We start from the raw sequence: 13,338 nt of genomic DNA on the forward strand, positions 1-13,338 counted from the left end.
TGGGTAATTGGGATGACCTTAAAGAAATATTGTTTTACAGAAAGTGTGGTAAATGCATGGAACAGTCTCCCAGAAGAGATGGTGGAGGCAGAAACTGTGTCTGAATTCAAAAGGGCCTGGGATAGGCACATGTAATCTCTCGGCGAGAGAAAAAGATAATGGTTACTGCGGATGGGCAGACTAGATGTGCCATTTGGCCTTTATCTGGCATGCTCTACAGAGTGCTGGAAAGAGTTACTGAAGGTATGCACACTGGGTGGTAGGAAGAGGGTGAAGAGAGCCACAGTGGAGTTCTCCAGAAGTGATACCCCCCTGGGGTTTGCTGTTCACTATTACCCTGCACCTAGGCACTAGGGTGCCAGTACATTGGCAACAAATGGGAAGGAATGCCTGTCTAAAGATGCTCCCTGGATGAAGGGAAGTGAAGTTCCCCCCAAAAGCATGAAAACCATGAGAGAAGGTATAGTTTGTCAGAGTAATTTGTTCCTATGGATTTCTTACCAGACAAGGTATAGCTTGACCGTACTCAGTAGATGCCATGGGAAGAAACTAGCTTTGGGACTAAAATGAACTTAACAGCTACTGAACCTAGTGCAATAGTTACGGTAGCCTCAAAGGCCAAACCTAAAAAGAGTGGCAGGAGACCCACTCAGAGGAAAATGAAACCCTCAACTTCGGGGAAAAAGAACTGATAGACGACTGAAACCAGTTAGGGAAAGGACTCTGATGTAAAAAAATATTATCTTAACCCAAAACCCAAGTTTACAGACTCAGGTGGGAAATTGTCCAAAGGTCAAGTGTGTCCGATGTCAAAGACAGCATTCATCCAGGACTCTCCAACGGTGGAGGAAATCCAGAAAGTGACAGCCCAAGGACTACTATGGAATAAAGAAAAAATGGGCTCAGCAGGAGCCACGAAGGTACAGGCAGGGATGCCAGGAAATCAGATGCCCAAGTTTGCAACAAAGGCAGTTGAGAGCCCAGAAAGGCCTGGAGTCGATGCCCAGGAGCAGCATGGATGATCCAGAGTCCAAAATGCAAGGCCATTGGCGTGACGGGGTCCAATGGCTGCGGTGCTTACTGTGCCCTGCTCACATAAGTATGTGTGTGAAATGGAGGGTCGAAGTTGGTGTGTGTGTGATGAGAGTCCTAGGGCAGTCTCGGAAATTCCCTTTGTAGGTGGGGGTCCTATATATCCTTAGAATAACTATCCCTCGGCCCTTTGGGGAGGGTCCCCAAATAGAAGCAAGCGCTCAACCTAGAAGTGTTGAGCTGAGGGGGAGGGAGTGTGAAAGAGTATGGGGTTCTCTCTTCCACTAATACAAACATTCCACCTGCTAGCCCAGGCATGAGTGGACTACATGTCCCAGAGTCCAAGACCACACTGGGTTTTACAGCTCAGTGCTGAGCCACCTTAACAAGGTAACCCTGCTAAGTCAGGGTGCAGGACTCAGAAGGGAGATGTTTATCTGCCACAGAGGAGAATCATCCAAAGAGGTCCCAGAGTGGAGGAGGCTTCTAAATCTAGAGATTGATACAAGCTTCAAGAAACACTCTCCAGGAGAGTTCCCTTGGAAGTTAAGTCTGGAAAGGACTATTTGAAGGAGCTGATATTGTGAGACTGTTGATACTTGGCTGGCTGAGGTAAGCCCAACTTATTATTCTGGCTGTGTGCACACTTTTGTTTGACTACTCAGACACTTATCTTCATGTTCTCCTCTTTTCTCTTCCAAGGGCTTTCTTGGTATTGGCCGACTTTCCATGACTTCTGGGAGTCATCACAAATTAGGAAAATTCTTCCAGGCTCTTCTTAACCCTATTACCCTGCCTTTACAAAAGCAACGGAGAGAAATCTATTTTCCTAGCTTATCAATATGTTCCAGATGTGTTAGAAAAATCACTCTTAACTTTTTAACTAACTAGCTCTCTAAAATAAAGGCTCATGACTGTAGTGCTTATTGTGTTCCTCTCACATAAGTATGTGTGTGGAATGGAGGGTGGAAGATGGTGTGTGTGATGAGAATCCTAGGGCAGTCTCGTAGATTCCCTTTGTAGGTGTTCATGGGTCTGGCTGGGACTGCTTATTTGAATAGAGAAACTACTTCCCCTAAGCCTGTGAGGGAACAGGCTCAAAAGAGTGTGTAAATAAAAGCTTTTCCTTATGCCGTCCACAAGTGGCTATGCTGTTTTGAATACATGTGCAGGGCTCCAGGAAGGTCTGGACTGGACTCAGCTACAGTCCCTTATATTTTTAAAAAAAACTTTGGACGGGATGTCAATAATAAAGCTCTCCGATGAAATGTGTGAAAATATAAAGTGGCAGATGGCACTTCCTGTTGTAATATCCTTCACACATCCTGATGTTTTTCTGGTCCTAAAGCACAAAATCAGCCAGCAAGTACTTCAAAGATAATCTGCTCAGAGTCATGGCACAATTTTTTTTTTTTCTTTTAAGACAGAGAACAGTGCCAAACATTCCTCCTGTTATTCTTGCTTTGGATAAAGGAAAGTTGACTAGCAGGGCCATCCCTAGAGAGCAGGTTCCTATAGTTACTGAGGTATAACAACACTGCGGGCTTGCAGCCAGACCTTGCTGTGAACAGATTCCAAGTCACGCAACTTGGACACCACAATTCCAGGGTCATCGAGTTCCTACTTTATCTGGAATCGTGTCATATAGCATGCAGTGTAATGCTATGTGGTTGAATAATTAGCTTTTGACAAATTCTGCTCCCTGATTTCTGAGAGGAGGAGTGGCCTAATGGTTAGAGCAGCTACCTTAGCACCCTGAGGTTGTAAGTTCAATTCTCACTGCAGCTCTTTGTGACTATGGGCAAATCACATAACACTTCACTGCCCCAGGTATAAAATAAGTACCTGTCTAAAATATGCGGACCATTTTGATTGTAACCACACAGAAAAAAATGGTATATCAAGTCCCATTACCTTTATTTCTCATGCAGACAACTGTGGTCACAATGGAGGCAATTCTGTAACTGAGCACTAAAAATTAGATGCAAGATTTGTGCATGCTGAGCACTATTTTGAAAAACACTTATGCACATAAGTGTTTTTATAAAATGCTAGTGTAAACGCATATACATTTACTACAGGTCTTTGGTAGGTCTTACGTATGTATCTTTAAGTTTTCTATAAATTGTGTAATTGAAGACATAAATGATCCCCCATACTCCACAAACATGTATACATTTACATGCTAATGTGCAAATGATATAAAATATCGCTAGGCACTTATTATTCCTTGGATTCTATATATTATTATTATTATTATTATTATTATGTTCTTATATCCCGCCATACCCAAAGAGTTCTAGGCGGTTTACATCCATTACATTAGGATCCGGTCTGAACCCGGATTTACAAAAATTTTGTCGGAATTGCAGGTAGCGTGGAAGGAAGCAAAGTAGTTTTAGCACAGGTTTATCATAGTTGGGTTAGAAGATAAAATGGAGGGTGTGGGAAACCAGAGGAGGGGGGGGGAGAGGGAGGTGGGGGTGGGGGTGTTGGAGTGTATGCGGGGAGTGAGGATTAAGGGTCTTGTTCGCGGAAGAGGTGTGTTTTGAGAAGTTTTCTGAAGTCTAGGTAGGTCGGGGCCTCTAGCATCATTTGGGCTAGCCAAGGGTTCAGCTTGGCCGCCTGGAAGGCGAAGGTTTTGTCGATGAATCTTTTGAGCTGGCATGATTTTATGGAGGGGAAGGTAAACAACTGGATTCTGCGGGATTTCTTGTTGGTGCAATACATGTTGAAATGTGGGGAGAGGTATTTTGGTGAGAGACCAAATACTGTCTTGTAACAGATGCAGGCGAACTTGAAGAGGACTCGGGATTCGAAGGGTAGCCAGTGCAGTTGGTGGTAGAAGGGGGTGATGTGTTCCCATTTGTTCAGGCCGAAAATTAGGCGGACAGCTGTGTTTTGAATCAGTTTTAGTCTTCTGGTGATTTTCTTTGTGGAGCTTAGGTAAATGATATTGCAATAATCCAGTATGCTGAGGATAGAGGATTGAACTAATAGTCGAAATGCAGTGTCATCGAAGTATTTCTTTATGGTACGGAGTTTCCAGAGTGCTGAAAGGCCTTTCTTGACAGTGAGGTCTGTGTGATTTTCTAGGGATAGATGTTTGTCAAGCGTGACTCCTAGTATTTTTAATGTTTGTTCGAGTGGGAAAACCAATCCTTTCACCTGGATTGTGGTGTCTTTGATTTTGTCTTTGGGGGTGGCTAGAAAGAATTTTGTTTTGTCTGGGTTGAGCTTTAGTTTGAAGGAGAGCATCCAGAGTTCTATCTGGCTGAGTATGCTAGTTATGTAGTTGAGAAGATCCTGGGATAGACTGGTTAGAGGGATGACAATTGTGATGTCATCTGCATAGATGAAGAATTTGAGCTTAAGTTTGTGAAGGAGGTTACTGAGGGAGGCGAGGTAGATATTGAATAGGGTGGGGGATAAGGGGGAGCCTTGTGGTACACCGCAGGAGTTCACCCAGCTGTAGGAGAAGTTGTCATTTTTGTGTACCCTGTAGGATCTGTTTCGTAGGAACCCTTGGAACCAGCTGAGTACCCGGTCGGAGATTCCAATGTGGGCCAGGCATTCCAGGAGAATAGTGTGGTCAACTAGGTCAAACGCACTGCTTAGATCAAATTGTAAGATCAGGGCGCTGGAGCCCCGACTGAAGAGTATGTGCAGGTGGTCTAGTAAGGAGGCGATGATGGTCTCTGTGCTGTGGTCCGTGCGGAAGCCCGATTGATTGTCGCTTAGGATATTGAATTTTTCCAGGTATGCGGAGAGTTCTGCTTTTACTGCCCCTTCCGCGATTTTGGTGAATAGTGGTATGTTAGCTATTGGTCTGTAATTGGAAGGTGCGTTGGAAGAGTCCTTTATGCTTTTTATGATTGGGGTTATTAAGATATGTCCTTGTTCTGGAGGGAAGTTTCCTGCGGATAGTAGGGAGTTGACCCATAGTAGCATGTTAGCTTTGAAGTAGATCGGAGCCGTTTTCATCACATTTGGGGGGCAAGTATCTAGTTTGCAGAAGGATTTGGTGTATTTGTTATAATATTTGTTGAAGGTTTTCCAGTCGATTGTGGTAAGTTGGTTCCAGTTTAGGTCGGATCTAGACCCTTGGTCTGGTTTAGCTATGTCGATGTCAGGGAGGATGGGAAAGAGCTCCAGGGGATTGGTCTTGGTGGGTAGTGCTGATCTTAGTTTTAGGATCTTGGAGTTGAAGAAATCCGCTAGGGTGTTGGCGGTTAGTGTTGAATCTTCCTGGTTGTTAGTGAGTGTTTCAATGTTGTAAAGGTTATTGACGAGTTTGAAGAGGTTGCTGCTGTTGGATGTGATGTTTCCAATTAAGTGTGAGTAGAATTTTTTCCGTTTTTCCTTGGTAAGGTTTTTGTAGGTTTGAGTTGCACATGCAAATTTGGGCACATGCTCAAATTCTGCATGCATCTTAACTGAATAATGAGCCAATTAGTGCTGAGAATTGGCGTGCTAATTAGAATTAACTAAAAGTTACATGTGTAAATTAAGGTGTGGATTTTGCGCCTAAATTTTACATGTAGCTGGAAAATGGAGCATGAAAATGGGTGGTGGATCAAAAGAGTTCCTAAAATTTACAGTCATGTGAAAAAATTAGGACACTCCATGAAATATTCAATTCTTTCTTGTTCACATATTGATGTCAAATCTTTTTTTTTTAATTTATCTCTGGAAAAGAAAGTGATGTAATTGCAGGTAAACAACAAAAATTTTCCTCAATTTACTCATGAAACAAAAGATATCCACAAAAATGTGTATTCTAACTAAGGAATAAATTAGGGCATCCTACACCCTAATAGCTAGTGTTACCCACTTTGGCTGAAATAACTGCAGTGAGACGCTTCTTGTAGCTTCTACCAGTCTCTGACATTTGTCTGAGGAAAGTTTGGTCCACAATGCAGAATTCTTTCAGCTTTCTCTGCACAGTCATAATGTTTATATTTAAATAGATGTTTACATGTATGGAAATATTAGTTTGTAAGAAATCCCTTCTGGTTACCTCCCAGAGGGTATCATATAATCATAACTAATTACATCATAGGTATAACCTTTAAAAGGCAGAATTGAAACATGCAACTACTATATTACTCAATTGTGAAAGAAAGCACAAATTGAAGGATGCTCAATGATTTGTTGCAATTTTCTTTATCTCAAAAACACAGGGATCCAAAAAAAGGCACCTCATTTTGGGTTTCTTGCATGTACAGCCTGTTTCAAATCACCCCACAGCTTCTCAATGGGATTAAGATCAGGGTTTTGACTCGGCCACTCCAGGACTCTCCATTTCTTAGTTTTCAGCCAGTCCTTGGTGGATTTACTGGTATGTTTTGGGTCACTGTCATGTTGCAGGGTCCAGTTCCGCTTCAGCTTTAATTTTCGTACAGATGGTCTCACATGTTCCTCAAGCACCCTCTGATACACGGTAGAATTCATGGTGGATTCTATGATATTGAGCAGGCCAGGTCCTGCTGCTGCAAAGCATCCCCAAATCATGACACTTCCACCTCCATGCTTCACAGTTGGTATGAGGTTCTTTTCCTGGAATGCTATATTTTGTATACACCAAACATGTCCTCTTTTCTGGTGTCCAAATAATTCAATATTAAACTCATCTGTCCATAGACACTATTCCAGAAGTCCTGGTGTTTGTCTACATTCTCTCTGGCAAACTTCAGTCTGGCCTTGATGTTTTCCTTAGAGAGCAAAGGTTTCCTCCTTGCACACCTCCCATGCAAGTTAAATTTGTGTAGTCTCTTTCTGATTGTAGAGGCATGCATTTTCACATAAACAGTAGCAAGAGCCTGCTGTAGGTCCCGTGATGACATTTTAGGGTTTTTGGAGAGATTTCTTTTAGCATCTTGTGGTCTGCTCTGGGGGTCAACTTGATTGGACAGCCAGACCTGGGCTTGTTGGCAGTTGTTTGGAAAGTCCTCCATTTGTACACTATTTTCTGGACTGTGGAATGGCTAATGTCAAATTCTTTCAAGATTTTTAAAAATCCCTTACCACACTTATAAGCTGCTACAATCTTCTTTATGAAGGCCTCAAACAGCTCTTTTGATCTCACCATTGTGTTCACTCTAACCACAGCAGTCATGAGCATACCAAACTAAATGTCTGAGGTTTAAGTAGAAAAAACAAGGAAGGCAACCAAGTCACATCAAGGTCTGCGAGGGGGAAGCTCAAAGTGCCTAACTTGGCTCACAACTTACAAACCAAATATAGTGTAACGTCACATTATATGATGTTATAGGGCGCTCTCAGTGTGAACCCTCAGTGATAGGAGCACAGCTCCGACACTTCACTTCTGGGTCAAGGCAATAAGCCTCCACCTGCACACCATCATCGAGCGCTCTGTGTGTGCAAAAATCAAACCAATCAACAATCAAAGTGAGTAAATGAAACTCAACACAAACAACCTGAGCGACCCTCACACAGACCCTGCCAGCCAAACCCCCTCAAAAAGCTCACACAAAATTACAAACAAAGTCAAAAACCATACCAAAAAGTGAAAAACATATCCAAAAGAAACAATACTTATCCAAAACTGTCACACAAACGGAAAAACCGCACCAGGAGGAAAGGTTTGTAAGTTGTGAGCCAAGTTAGGCACTTTGAGCTTCCCCCTCGCAGACCTTGATGTGACTTGGTTGCCTTCCTTGTTTTTTCTAGTTTAGGATTTGTTTGGCAAATTAGGAGTGTGTTGTTGTTGAGGTTTAAGTAGGGCAAACCTCCTTCAAAATGCTGAGTAAAGATGTTCTAATCATGCGCACCTGTGATACACCTGTGTGTAATTTGAGCCACTTATAAGTGGGATGATATGTGGGGGAGTCCTAATTTATTCCTCAGTTAGAATACACATTTTTGTGAATATCTTTTGTTTCATAAGTAAATCAAGGAAACTTTTTGTTGTTTACCTGCAAATGCATCACTTTCTTTTCTAGAGATACATAAAAAAAAGATTTGACATCGATATGTGAACATTTCTTAAGAAAGAACTGAATATTTCATATGACTTTATATGCATAATTATAGAATAAGGGGGGGGATCCATGCCTAATTTGGACATGAGAATTTACATGTTTCAGTTGGTTTAAATGGTTGTACTTAAATTTAGATATGGGTCCTAGGCGTAAGCACTATTCTGTAAAATTCATCTAACTTTAGGCATCAACATAACCTCCTGTTATATGCTGAGTGTCTTGCCAAAGATTCACCCTCAGAAAATTCTGAAAACAAAAGATAAGGGAAAAGGCCTCAGAAGCCACAAGGATTTACAAGTTACATACAGTACAACCTGCTGGATTAAACACATCCATAGACTGGGTGTATTTTTTTTTTTTTTAATTCTTTATTCATTTTTAAAACTGAAAAAAGTGCCAACAAGTATACATACATATCATATCATAAAAACACAGCACTTATGTTTGTACATAAATATATTAGAAAATCACTTAATCCCACCCCACCCCTCCCATTTCCCACCCCCTCCCTGGATGTGTGTAGGAATCAGAAACCTTAAATAAAAATACAATCTATTGTCTAACATAAACCTCTAATGGACTCCAAATGGTTTTAAATCTTTTACTAGTCTCCAATTGCTCTGATAACATCCTTTCATACCTGTAATTTTGACAAAGTGTTTCCCACCAAAACACAAGGTTTAGTCTGTCCCAATTCTTCCAGTTTTTCAATATTAGCTGCATGGCCACTCCAGTCATGACAAGAAAAAGTCTATTTTTATTTATATCGATTGGACCACGTCATATGATAATGGTAGTAAATTTCTCCCCTATAGATTTCCAAAAACTGAGTATTAAAGGACAATAAAACAACAGATGATCCAATGTCCCTATTTCAAGATGACATCTATTAGACTTTTGTAAACAAACAGAGGTCCAAAAAATTCTATACAACAGAAAAAAATAGGTTTGTCTCATAGATGCTGACACTGTACATCTCATCCTCCAAGTCCAAATCCATGGCCATTGAGTAGCAGAAATCTGTTGCTTTGTCTCAATGTTCCAAATGTCTCTTAGGCTTGTTTTTGGTTTCTTATTCAAATATTCCAATATTAATTTATACCACTTGGCGGCCTGATGCCCTAGGAAATCTGTCTGGAAACAAAGGCCCGGTAAGCTATACTGATTATTTAAGTTATGCCAATCAGGGAACCCTTTCTGAATAGCCTGTTTCAATTGCAACCATTTAAAAGCTTGAGACTTTGAGATACCGAATGATTGTTGCAGCTGTGATAAATTTAGCATTTTCCCATTAGAGATTACATCATAAGAACATAAGAACATAAGCAGTGCCTCCGCCGGGTCAGACCATAGGTCCATCACGCCCAGCAGTCCGCTCCCGCGGCGGCCCAAACAGGTCATGACCTGTCTAAATCACCAGAAGGGGCCCCCATGCCACCTTGGTTTCCTGATGAGTCCTATCTTCCCATCGAAGTCCTAGCCCTCCGGTCTTGCACATGCACGACCTGGTTGGGTTTCTATACTTTCTCAGTATCCCAGTATCCCACTATACTTTCTCAGTATCCCACGATCCCTTTATCCCCCAGGAATCTGTCCAGTCTCTGTTTGAATCCCTGTACCGTACTCTGCCCGATCACTTCCTCCGGTAGCGCATTCCAAGTGTCCACGACCCTTTGGGTGAAGAAAAACTTCCTTGCATTTGTTTTGAACCTATCTCCCTTCAGTTTCTCCGAATGCCCCCTCGTACCTGTTGTCCCCTTCAGCCTGAAGAATCTGTCCCTATCCACCCTCTCTATGCCCCTCATGATCTTGAAGGTCTCTATCATATCACCCCTGAGCCTCCTTTTTTCCAGAGAGAAGAGCCCCAGCCTGTCCAACCTCTCGGCGTATGGGCAGTGTTCCAGCCCTCTTACCAGTTTCGTTGCTCTCCTTTGGACTCTCTCAAGTACCGCCATGTCTTTCTTGAGGTACGGCGACCAATATTGAATGCAGTATTCCAGATGAGGACGCACCATCGATCGATACAATGGCATGATGATTTCCCGCGTCCTGGTTGTTATGCCCCTCTTTATGATGCCCAGCATCCTGTTGGCTTTTTTCGAGGCCACTGCGCACTGTGCAGATGGCTTCAGTGATGCATCCACCAGCACACCCAAGTCTCTCTCAAGACTGCTTTCTCCCAACAATGCCCCCCCCATTTTGTAGTTGAACAACGGGTTCTTTTTCCCTATATGCATGACCTTGCATTTTTTCACGTTAAAGCGCATTTGCCATTTGTTTGCCCAGTCTTCCAGCTTGTCTAGGTCCCTTTGCAGGTCCTCACACTCTTCCCTGGAGCTAACTCTGCCGCACAGTTTGGTATCGTCTGCAAATTTTATAACCTCGCACTTTGCCTCCTTTTCCAGGTCATTGATAAATATGTTGAAGAGTAACGGCCCCAGCACCGATCCCTGTGGCACACCGCTCGTGACTCCCTGCCAGTCAGAAAATTGGCCCTTTACTCCGACCCTCTGCAGTCTACCCGACAACCAGTGCTCGATCCATCTGTGCACATCCCCTCCCACCCCGTGGTTCCATAGCTTCCTAAGCAGCCTTTCATGTGGAACCTTGTCGAAAGCCTTTTGGAAATCGAGGTAAATGATGTCGACGGGTTCCCCATTGTCCACCCGACTGCTTATTCCGTCAAAGAAGTACAGAAGGTTCGTTAAGCACGACCTTCCCTTACAGAATCCGTGCTGGCTTTTTCTCAGTAGGCCATTTCTCTCAATGTGCTCGCAAATGCTGTCCTTGATCATAGCTTCCACCATCTTCCCTATAATTGAAGTCAGGCTCACCGGCCTGTAGTTCCCGGGGTCACCCCTCGATCCCTTTTTGAAGATAGGTGTGACATTCGCCAATCTCCAGTCATCTGGTACCTCTCCAGTTCTTAAGGATAGGTTGCAAACATGCTGGATTGTGCCCGCTATTTCTTGTCTTAGTTCCTTCAGAACCCTTGGGTGGATCCCGTCCGGACCCGGTGATTTGCCGCATTTTAACCTGTCTATCTGTTTGAGGACATCCTCCTTACTTACCTCTATGTGCTCCAATTTTTTAGCCTGTTCCCCACTCATGAGCTCCTCTGAGTCCGGTATATTAGATATATCTTCTCTCGTGAAAACCGACGAGAAGAACGTGTTCAACCTCTCAGCTATCTCTTTATCCTCCTTAATCACTCCCTTCCTATCCCCATCGTCCAACGGCCCCACCTCATCTCTCGCTGGTCGCTTCCCCTTTACGTAACTGAAGAATGCCTTGAAGTTTTTCGCCTCCCTGGCCAGCCCCTCTTCGTATTTTCCTTTTGCTTTTCTAACCTCTCGGTGGCATTCCTTTTGGCAAATCCTGTGTACCTGGTGATTTTCCTCCGTTGGGTCCTTTTTCCATCTCCGGAAGGATACTTTTTTGTCATTTATTGCCCTCTTTACTTCTGTTGAGATCCAAACTGGGTCCTTTGACCTCTTGTTCTTGCAGCCTTTCCTGAAACTGGGGACGTACCTTCTTTGTGCTTCCTGCAGGGTGTCCCTGAATAGGGTCCAGGCGCTTTCCACAGTCTCCATCCTAAAGATGTTTTTGAGCTTCCTCCCCACCATTTCCCTCATAGCAACATAGTTCCCTTTCTTGAAGTTGAGCGCAGTTGTTGCTGTCCTCCTTACTGTGGGTGTCCCCCTTTCTAATGTGAATCTGATCGCATTGTGGTCACTGTTGCCTAGTGGTCCTCCCACTTCTACCCCACTTGCAGGCCCCCCTAATCCGTTCAGGATGAGGTCAAGAGTAGCACTCCCTCGCGTCGGTTCCCTGACCAGTTGCTCCATGAAGCAGTCCCTCACAGCTTCTACAAATCCTGTTTCCCTAGTGCAGTTGGAGTGACCCGTACTCCAGTCTATCCCCGGGTAGTTGAAGTCCCCCATCACTGTCACACTTCCAGTCCAGTCATCTAAAGTATATATGCCTGTCTGCAGTCAATGTTTCCTCACCAATTTGAATATTGGAGTTTAACCATAGAGATTGACACATGGATTGTTGTATTGGAATAAGTGTTAAATTATTAATAAATTTTAGGGTATTCCAGGTGGCAGAAAGAATACTATTGTCCTTGTATATTCTAGGTAACTTAATACTCAAGATATGGCACAAAAGCAATGGGGACAATAGATGAGTTTCTAATATCAGCCAGTTCCATGAGTTCAGGAAGGATCCAATACATACCCTGACGCAGAATGAATGCTTGATGATATCTATAAAAATTTGGAAAATTTATCCCCCCCCGCCGATTGTGATTTTTGTAAAGATACTAAAGCTATTCTAGCAGTTTTACCCAGTTTTACCTCTGCCACGAAGCAGCCTGATTAGATTGCTGCCGATACTGCCATTTGCAAGGTATATCGGTCTCGAGGTTGGCGGTGTTCTAATGGGAGGGAGAGATGGAAGTGTCAGCTGGGGATGGGGCAGGGGGGCATGGCAGGGGGAAGCACTGCTGCCAGCAACTAGGGCTTATTTTTGGGGTAGGGCTTATATTAAGACCTACCTCGAAAATCATGCTAGGGCTTGGTTTCGGGGTAGGTCTTATTTTCGGGGAAACACGGTATTTAATTTTTTATTCCACTCTTAAGTCACTGAAATGAACCACCCCCCGATCGAATCATTTTTAATGTAAACACTGTGAGATATGAGAGTGGAAAGTCAGATCAGACTCAAATATTGCACCAAGGATTTTAATGGACTGGACAATTGGGATTTAGATTCCATCTATCTGCAAGATGGTGGAGACTGGTTGTACTTAGAAACAGGAGCTATTTTGTTTTAACTGGGCTAATTTTCAGTTTATGTGATGTAAACCAATCCACAGTCAGAAAGAATTTCTGATTGTTTCTTGCATTAGATAGATAGGTATAGATGAGTCTGCTGTACCGTATTGTTTGTCAACATTTTGAAATTCCTTACTTTGTACAGCTTATTTGTATCTTGCCTTGTTAACATTTCCTGTTCTTTCTGTTTATTAAAATCAATAAAATCTTTGAACTGAAAAAGAATTTGAAGGATCTAAAGTGGTATTTGGATATTGTCTGTGTAGAAATAAGGGTTAAATCTAAGGATTAAATCATAAAAATAGTCATACTGATCAGACCAAAGGTCCATCCAGCCCAGTACCCTACTTCCAACAGTGGCCAAGAAAACAGGCAGGTGGTCACAAGAGCCAGTCCAGCAGAGATATAGAGCAGACCAAACAAAAGTAAAAAACCAAGGAGACCAAGATCTACGGGTATTC

At 42.9% G+C, this 13,338-nt stretch overlaps 1 protein-coding gene across 2 annotated transcripts in view; it reads right to left on the reverse strand.

Moving 5' to 3' along the window:
- AHRR (aryl-hydrocarbon receptor repressor) overlaps window positions 1–13,338 on the reverse strand; it is a 355,001-nt gene that overhangs the window by 103,770 nt on the left and 237,893 nt on the right. The window lies entirely within an intron of this gene.

The sequence above is a fragment of the Geotrypetes seraphini genome, chromosome 2, assembly GCF_902459505.1.
Source record: "Geotrypetes seraphini chromosome 2, aGeoSer1.1, whole genome shotgun sequence".
In the NCBI taxonomy this organism is placed as follows: domain Eukaryota; kingdom Metazoa; phylum Chordata; class Amphibia; order Gymnophiona; family Dermophiidae; genus Geotrypetes; species Geotrypetes seraphini.